The following is a 10,390-nucleotide window of genomic DNA, read 5'->3' on the forward strand; positions in this document are numbered from 1 at the left end:
GAAAAGGAGTACGTCAAGGCAGTATATTGTGACCCTGCTTATTTAACTTATATGTAGAGTACATCAGGAGAAACGCTGGGCTGGAAGAAGCACAAGCTGGAATCAAGATTGCTGGAAGAAATATCAATAACCTCAGATATGCAGATGACACCACCCTTATGGCAGAAAGTGAAGAGGAACTAAAAAGCCTCTTGAAAGTGAAAGAGGACAGTGAAAAAGTTGGCTTAAAGTTCAACATTCAGAAAATGAAAATCATGGCATCTGGTCCCATCGTTTCATGGGAAATAGATGGGGAAACAGTGGAAACAGTGTCAGACTTTATTTTTGGGGCCTCCAAAATCACTGCAGATGGTGACTGCAGCCATGAAATTAAAAGACGCTTACTCCTTGGAAGGAAAGTTATGACCAACCTAGATAGCATATTCAAAAGCAGAGACATTACTTTGTCAACAAAGGTCCGTCTAGTCAAGGCTATGGTTTTTCCGGTAGTCATGTATGGATGTGAGAGTTTGACTGTGAAGAAAGCTGAGCGCCGAAGAACTGATGCTTTTGAACTGTGGTGTTGGAGAAGACTCTTGAGAGTCCGTTGGACTGCAAGGAGATCCAACCAGTCCATTCTGAAGGAGATCAGCCCTGGGATTTCTTGGAAGGAATGAAACTCCAGTACTTTGGAAGCTGAAACTCCAGTACTTTGGCCACCTCATGTGAAGAGCTGACTCATTGGAAAAAACTCTGATGCTGGGAGGGATTGGGGGCAGGAGGAGAAGGGGATGACAGAGGATGAGATGGCTGGATGGCATCACCGGCTCGATGGATGTGAGTTTGAGTGAACTCCGGGAGTTGGTGATAGATAGGGAGGCCTGGCATGCTGCAATTCATGGGGTTGCAAAGAGTTGCACACGACTGAGCTACTGAACTGAACTGAACTGAACTGAAGTGTTAGTCAGTCAGTCATGTCCAACTCTTTGTGGCCCCATGGACTATAGCCCACCAGGCCCCTCTGTCCATGGAATTCTCCAGGCAGGAACACTGAAGTGGGTTGCCATTCCCTTCTCCAGGGGATCTTCCCGACCCAGGGATTGAACCCATGCCTCTTGCATTGTAGGCTGATTCTTTACTGTCTGAGCCACTCAGGGAATGTCTTTATTTCACCTTTATTTAAAAAATTAGCTTTACTAAATATAGTATTATTGTTGGCAGTTTTTTCTTTGAGCACTTTAAATATGGTTCCTACCTTCCCGCCCCAAACTCAGGAGCTTGTTGCTTATTATTGGTATTTGCTTGTTTATTTTTTTAGTGACCAACTGGATTATTTTAGTGAAGTTTATTCTGTTCCACCTTCCCCTGTGTCCCAGTTATGTGAAGTCTCTGATGTTGATCTTTAGGGAGTGCAGCCAATGGTATGCCCAAAGTCACCCTATGATGACAGTAGTTTTGGCTGGACTCTCTTTGACAGTTTCTTTCCCTCACTATACCCAACTGTTAAGCTCCATTAATTACCAGTGCCATGCAGCTCTTTGACCAGGGATGCAACCCATGCCCCCTGCAGTGGAAGCATGGAGTCCTAACCACTGGACCACCAGGGAATCCTCACTAGCTGACTCTTTATTGTTTTCAACAATGTCTTGGGGTATAAATTTTCTCCACAGACTGATCCCATTAATCTGCATCCTTTCAAAGTATACTTCTTGAAGTAAGTGCTTGAGATTTGTTCTCATCCTAGAAGGGCTCCTCCCAGTTGTCTCCTCCCCTGTTGTCTCTAGGAAATCAGCCAGACTGCAGTTTAGCCTAGATCTTCAATGACTCTACCAATTTCCTTCCAATTAACTTCCACCACAACCTCCACTATTTGAGAATGCCCTAGGCTTAAACTTCCCACATTTCTGTCACAAATGAAGTCAAATCCTTTAGGGAGAGATTCAGAGCTCGCTGTATAATAGCCTATCTCTCCCCCCAGGGAAAATTTCTGAGCCATGGCTCTGGAATTGTGGGTAGAAACAATGGGGTGTTTCTCCTTGAATGACACCCCCACTTTAGGAGCTGAGCCTTTGGTGTAAGAGGGCAGAAGCTTCAGGACTTCTCAGCTTATGGCTCCCCCATGGAGCCTCTGCCTTATAAGCTGGGGCAAGGGGAACTGGGGCTCCAGTTTTCTCAACAGTGCTTCATCCATAATAGAACTTCCATCTCATGAATGAGAGCTAATGAAAAAAGAAAGTCCCTGCATGCTCAGTCGCTAAGTTGCGTCTGACTCTTTGTGTCCCCATGGACTGTAGCCCACCAGGCTCTGTCCAAGCCAAGAATACTGGAGTGGGCCACTGTTTTACTCAAGGGGATCTTCCCAACTCAGGGACTGAACTCGCTGTACTTGTCTAGAACTTAGCCTCAGCAGCAGGTAGCTGGGGACAGGGTAAGAAATTCTCACATCCAACCCCTTCCCAGATGCTAAGTAACCCTTGGACTAGGAGCTGGGGAATGTCCTGTACACTCAGCTACAGCAGCCTGGGATGGAATTTCCATCTTACTAAGCTGGAAAAGGGGAGGGAGAGAGCAGAGTATTGGTCCAAGTACCACAGCCTCTATCTGTCCTTTCCAAGTTTTAGTTGATTTTTCTGAATAAATGTCTCTTCATTTGCTGTATGCCCTTCGAACTGTCCCCAGAGGCTCTGGACAAGTGTTATTAAAAATGAGTTTTGCCAGTTTCTCTGCGGAAGGGTCTATGGAACTCTTCATATTGTCATGCTAGAAGTGGTAATCTTTGCCTTTGATTTTCACATTAATTCACGATTACTGGTTTTATGTATTTTCTTCTTTAGGTGAAAGTAAGGTAATGAATTGTATCTGGTATCAAATAATACTATAGGTTAAATTATCTTGATAAACCAATAGATCAGTCTGAAGAATTTCCATGAAAAAAGGAACCGTAACTAATCAGTTTTCAAGGAAAGAGAACCATACACAGAACATGGTTTCTAGGTGATTGACTCACTGTATCACAATGGATTATACTTTTTAAAAAATAGAACATATGTTTAAATATTAGAATATTTGATTGAGTTGATTTAGTCATTATTATGCCAAATGCACCCATGAAGGAACAGATCCACAATTACTGATTCAGCACAAAAGTTAAAAAAATTTTAACTCTCTTTACTTCTTACATAACCACCCAGTTTGGCTTCTCTTCCCACCTTTTATTTACCTTCTTTTGAGATAAAACTTTAACAACCAATTTATTTAATGGTTTGACTTATTCTGCAGACTTGTTGAATAGCCAATTTTGCAGATATATTTTTCAGGAAGAATTTTTTTTTTTTTCAGGAAGAACTGTTATTTTAATAACATGAATTCTTTCCAACAGTGATAATGGCAGACATTCTGCCTGGACAATGAGTTTTGAATAGTTTGCAATGGGGGAGCAAGATTGAATTTGTAGGATTTATGTACCCTGAAGGTATATAAAACCTACTCACTGTTCTCTCCTTATCAAAGATGATCAAAATCTCATTCTGTTTTAGTTTTCTCTACTGTTAACAAACCTATTCCTGAGGTCTCTAGCTCATATACTATTTTTTAAAATCAGAGACTATAAAGGAAGGACAGGATTACCATTTCTCTGGTTCTTTGGGAGCATAGTCCTATGGCATGAGATCATGAATTAATTTATCATAAGTGGTTACTTTTCAGTTCAAGTTATTATTGATCATATGTTTGAAATAAATACCAACCAATGTCAATGGGGTCACAAAGAGTTGGAAATGACTTAGCAAATGAACAGCATCAACAGCAGCAAAAGCACTTATAGCTATTGTAACTATACTAGTAAATATAACTGAATGTCCCAAATCTCCAAAGACAAAGTCTCCCCTGAGACATATTCCAGCAGAAATAAGAGAATGCAGTTGGCCGTCTGGATCTGTAGGTCCACATCCACAGATTCAACCAATCCCAGATTTGTAGATGTGGAACCTGTGGATACAGAGGGACAACTGTACTGTACCATTTTATATGAGGGATTTAAACATCCATGGATTCAGATATCTACTGCGGAGTCCTGGAACTGATCCCCGTGGATATCATGTATGACTGCATACAATTTTCTAAGATTGCTTCCCAGAAACCATGTAAGGTTAATATCACCCCTTTTGCTGGGTAAGAAGAACTCATGCCAGTTATGTGGCTTTTGATTCTGAGATTTCGCCTTTGACACATCAAATTCCCTAGGGAATTTCCTTCAGCGCTAATGTTGGGGGATATATATATATGTCTGTGTATCTTATAGGTATGGAGATATACATATATATATGTGTATGGATATATATACGCATATATCCACATATATATACACAAAACAAACAAGGAAATAAATACCAAATCTCAGTGCAAAATCTTTTTTAAAAAGTAGATTTCTACTGGGATCAAACTCTCTGGTGAAGTGGTTTGTAGGCAACAAAAGCCTCTAGAGAATCGCTATTTCCTTTTAAAAATTTTGTTGTTGTTGTTAAGGCTCCAAAAATCACCCTCTTAATGTGTTTTTGAAAAAATAAATTGGTAACAAATTTCAGTGTTTTAAAATTCTATTAAAATGCCAACTGCTTTCTTTCAGGCACAGCTGAGTTTGTTTCAGCCTCCGGAGTGGTACTAATTTTCATTATTTGCAATGCAAGCATTCACACTTACAGTAAATTATCGGCACACAGTTATATTTAAAGTGAATATTATTTAAGTATTGAAGGGTATGGAATTATATTCATTGAAACATAATTAAAGTACAGAGACATATAATAATAAGTTGGTGGAAGTATGTGCAATAATAATTCAAGGTAATCACTGCATTATGATTGTGTTGCAGATTAGAACAGAATATAATGAAGTCTCCATTTAATTAGTGCACTTTAATTCTGAGGCAGATTAGAAGCAAAGGGTACTTTAGAGAAGTGCCAGTTCCTATTCTTACTGGAGAAACAGGTGAAGATGATGTTCTGAAAAGACTCTAATTTGAGTTTAGAAGTAGCCAGTGAAATGAGATATATAATTTTAACCTCTTACTCCATCACTCTGTTGTATGTACACAGGATAGAACTCTATGTTAAGACTGTGCAAACAATTCTTGAGTGGAGCACCTGATTACCTGTTTCCCAATCAAGCCCATCTATCCCTCTTGCCTTAGCTTACATTATTCCTCCACAGACAGCCTCTGCTCCTGCCAAACATCCCTGGTCTTGGCACTGGAAATACCCTGAACACTTTCCAAGAACATGTATGTCAAGGCTCCTGGTGAAACGAGAGCCCAGGACCAAGAGAGTGATTTAGCTAGTCTTCAGAGCTCTTCTGGGTTGGCCATCCTACCCCTGCATATGGCCACATCCTCTGATTCCCAGGAGGTCTTGAATTCCAACTTCTCTCAGTCCAGCCAATCGGCCCTGCCAGCAGCTTCCCAGAATTGCTGCCAGAATCTGCTTGTGTGAGAAATTGATACTGTGCTCTGGCCCTCTTAAATCAGTGCCCAGACTCTTTCTGATCCTTTCCACCTCCTGGTTAAGGCTCTGCACGGCCCTGAAGTGCCCAAAGGCCAAACCAATTCATCCTTCTTAATTCCCTCACTGGAGCAGCTCTAAAGCCTCCAAAGTCACTTCTACTTCTGAATTCCTCTGACTCTGATGTGTTTGGGTGACTCACAGAACAATTCGTGGACAGATGCTAAAGCAATACATTATACACCATTCTTCCCAATAACTTTGTAAGCTTTCTGTGAGGACGATTCCTCCAAGACTTTTATCCTCAATGGCTACCACAGTGCCAGTTGCCTAAAGCAGTTATTTATATAGCACAATGGTTAAGAATGTGGGCTTTGTCTGCATAAGAGTCATTACAAAGGGAGATTTGGACTGGAAGATATCATCTCAACCAAGTGATCATCTCAACCAACTAACATCGCCAATAATGGAACCAACTGACATCATGTGTCTCCTGATTAAATGCACAGAGAAAGGCATCATTTTTCCAGTAGTCTCGCCCCAAATAGATAATCTGAGTCTAAACATGTGGAAACATCAGATAAACCAAATTGATCCACATTATATAGAATAACTGGTTTATAGTGTTCAACCATGTCAAGATCATGAAAGACAAAAAAAGACTGTGGAAATGTTCCAGGTGAAAAGTGGCTAATGTGACAATTGAATGCAATGTGTGATCAAAGATTTGATGCTGAACCACAAGACTTTTTTTCTGTAACAGACATAATTGGAAGAATCGAAATAAGATTTGAGAATCTGATAAACAGTATTGTTTCAATGTTAACTGATAGTACAATGACAATTGTACAGTGTTTATATAAGAGAATGTCCTTGTTTTTAAGAAACACACTGAGGTATTTAGGGGTAAAAAAGCTTCATGTGTTCAGTCTACTCTCAAATGGGTCCAAAATGATGTCTATACATATCATATATATGTACATTATATATTAACACACATATAAACATACATATACACACAGGAAGAGAAGGATAAAGCAAATTATGGTAAAAGGCTAACATTTGGAGATTCAAGAGCAGGGTATATGAAATTCTCTACTACTCTTGCAACTTGCAGTCTGACAGTATATCAAAATGAAAGTTTTTGGTTTGTTTTTGTTATTTTGTGAAATGTGGACTGCAGTATGAGTCTCACTGGATTGGAGTCCCAGCTTTGACATTCACCAGTCATATGACCACAGGCAAGGTACTGGACCCTGCCACACTTGGTTTCCTCATCTGTATTTTGAGGATAACAGTACAGCCTTGAGGGGCTGCTATAAAGTGCCCAGAGGAAGCTCTTGGTAAATGATAGCTTCCATTATTAAGTGACCCAGTCCACATATCCTGCAGCTTACAACAACGTGATGTTAGGGAATCATGAATTACTTGGGTCAGGAGGGTTAGAACACTATATGAGTTTCTTCCCTGCTTCCTAGGGATCTTACTGGCTGCTATGTGTCCTGAAAGCACATGAGGGGTCTTGTGCCTAATTTTTAAGATTGCTAGCATGTTCAGATTAAAGAAGGCTTAGTTGGCTTTGGAACCCCATCCAGGGCTAAATGACAATAGGATGATTGATCACCCTACAGGTAGGTGACACATGGCTGCCCATTGGGACAGAATGGGCTTTAACATATCACCGGGTGAATTGCATGTGCTTGGGGCTGGATGTGGGTATCTGTCCTTCTCTCTTACCCAACAGAGAGCTGTTTGGAATAGTTCAGAATCTCATTTGTTTTCCTGAACTTGAGTTCTAAATTCAGAGTGATGTCTACATGGGAAAGAAAGGAATAATTATAGGCCAAGTCTAGACCAAGTCCTGTATTTTATCAAAGAGGAAAACAAGGCCCAGAATGCCAATGAGACAGGTTTCTGATTACCCCCTCCCCCATGTTTTAGCATGTGGAGGGCTGGAGCAAGACTCCTAACTCTCATGTCATTGTCCTTCCCACCAGGCCAATGCTTTGCACCACTGGGCTTGGTAGAGTCAAGGAATGCAAAGAAGCTTGTGTAAAGGGCACGAAGGAAACCAGAATTGAAAGATACACGTGTACCCCAATGTTCATCACAGCACTGTTTACAATAGCCAGGACATGGGAAGCAACCTAGATGTCCATCAGCAGACAAACGGATAAGAAAGCTGTGGTACATATACACAATGGAATATTACTCAGCTATTAAAAAGATTGCATTTGAATCAGTTCTAATGAAGTGGATGAAACTGGAGCCTATTATACAGAGCCAAGTAAGTCAGAAAGAAAAACACCAATACAGTATATTAACGCATGTATATGGAATTTAAAAAGATGATAATGATGACCCTGTATGCGAGACAGCAAAAGAGACACAGATGTAAAGAACAGACTGTTAGACTCTGTGGGAGAAGGTGAGGGTGGGATGATTTGAGAGAATAGCACTGAAACATGTATATTATCATATGTGAAATAGACCGCCAGTCCAGGTTCGATGCATGAGACAGGGTACTCAGGGCTGGTGCACTGGGATGACCCAGAGGGATGAGATGGGGAGGGAGGTGGGAGGAGGGTCAGGATGGGGAACACATGTACACTCATGGCTGATTCATGTGAATGTATGGCAAAAACCACCACAATATTGTAAAGTAATTAGCCTCCAATTAAAATTAAAACAAAAAAAAAGCTTCAGAATTATCCAACTGTTACTTCAGAGGCAATGACTCTGGATGGAACTAACAGCTGAAATGCGTTTTTTTGTTTGTTTGTTTTAAACGTGGACATTCAATTCTCAAAAAAAAAAAGAGAGAGAGAGAGAAGCTTGTGTAAAGGAAACAATATGACCAAGGGCCAATGATCCCCCCTTGCAGGCTCATACCATTCACAACTAGAGGGCTTCTCTGCTGAAGGTCGCAAGGACCCCAGGTCACAGCAATGCAGGCAGAATAGATGGCAACATTTGCTGACACTTGGGCAATAGCTTTCTGTGGGCCCAGGTAGTGAATTTCATGTTTCTTCAAATTGTGTTGTGTTTCTACTTCACTGGCGAAAATAAAGTGTTCGGATTTCATTACACAGCTTGCTCCCATGATTTTTATACCTTTTTTCTTATTTCTTAGTCAAGAGGCTTATTACCACTTTAGCTGGTTCTAGTTTCTGCCACGCTGCTTCAGCAATCTTCCTAGTTTCTGCTTTGCTGTGACTGTCTTGGACTTGAGATATTAAGTGTGGCTTTGGTATCAAGTTCACAGCTGACCTTGACTTAACTAATTCAGGGAGCACAGGACAGCTGTAGAAGGAAAATTCAGAGTTTACTTTTGTTACCGGTTGAGAAATCTATTTCTAAAAACAACTTGAACTTAGATTTGAAAAACCATAGACTCTGGGGAGGGAGGTGGGATGGATGTTCAAGTGGGAGGAGACATGAGTTAACCCTATGGCTGATTCATGTTGATGTTTGGTAGAAACCAACACAATACTGTAAAATAATTATTCTTCGATTAACAATACATAAATTAAAAAAAAAAAACAAAACCCATAGACTCTTGGAGCTGGACATTTCTTTAGAATTCATCACACCCCCTGAGAGAATTTTTTGTTGTCTCGAACACCTGAAAACAGGGACAATCAATTTTTATCAAATTTTCCTGAAAAAAGGTGGTACAGTTAACATAGAAACTAAGTGAAAGAATTGTTTTTCCCCAGCATACGGCTGCTTCTTTAAGGGAAGTTCTCAAGGCTGAAGAGCTAAGTGAGATCTGATAACAACCAAATTCTAGAATGTTCGAAAAAAGCAATCTGTTTTGACAGAAGCATGCACCCGTAAGAGAGCAGAGCAGATTTCTGAATTCACTATGAGGCTCATGTTATTTCCTTGGCAAGGTGTTAAGACACATTTTAGAATGTCGCATAGGCTTCCAATGCAGTGATGTGGTGAATATCACATGTGGTGCTCTCGCAAGGATCTTTACTTTGAATGCATATATATAACCAAAACATCAGGAGTCAGCATCTCTAAATTTGAATTTTAAAACATTGGTATTGCTAAAAAGTCAAATAAATTTATCCCAACATCCAGAATCTTGACTCTCAACTCTTAGATCTGAACGTATTCTCTTTGTTTGGTTTTTTTTTTTTTTGGCTGCACAGCGTGGCATGTGTGATCTTAGTTCCTGGACCAGGGATGGAACCCTCGCCCCCTGCATTGGAAGCCCAGAATCTTAACCACTGAGCCACCAGGGAAGTCCCTGAAGGTAGTCTCTTAAGGAAAACATTTAGATGCCTAAGCTAGTAGATTCTCTCTTGGTAAGAGCAATGCCTTTCTGTAGAGAAAAATCATAAAATGTAAAGATAATGTTTCTCTCCACTTAGTGATGTGAATAGTTCTTGGAAAATGGGAGCACTTCATTTTTGTCAACCTTGGCTTCTGGCAGACATGTGCAGCCTGCCACTTGTCCTTAGGGGAGATATGTAATGGCAGAGGACCCCCAAAGAATCAGTGAGCCACTGACAGCAGTCAGCATTTGCTCAAGGGGAAAATGGAGAAGAAGCAATAGCCCAGAAACCTGGTTGCTCAGTTAAGTTTCAGGAAAGCAGGTTTTAGAGGGGACGGATAACTCAGGAGCTTGGGATGAATGTATACACTCAATTATATATAGGATAAATAGCCAACAAGGACCTACTGTATAGCACAGGGAACTCTACTCAGTATTGTGTGAAAGCCTATTTGAGAAAAGAAAGAATGGATATATGTATAACTAAATCACTTTGCTGTACACTTGACATAAGCACAGCATTATAAATCAACTATACTCCAATATAGGTGCCTGATATGCTACTGGAGAAGAGTGGAGAAATAACTCCAGAAAGAATGAAGAGACAGAGCCAAAGCAAAAACAATGC

This window comes from Bos indicus, chromosome X (genome assembly GCF_029378745.1).
Source record: "Bos indicus isolate NIAB-ARS_2022 breed Sahiwal x Tharparkar chromosome X, NIAB-ARS_B.indTharparkar_mat_pri_1.0, whole genome shotgun sequence".
Classification (NCBI taxonomy): domain Eukaryota; kingdom Metazoa; phylum Chordata; class Mammalia; order Artiodactyla; family Bovidae; genus Bos; species Bos indicus.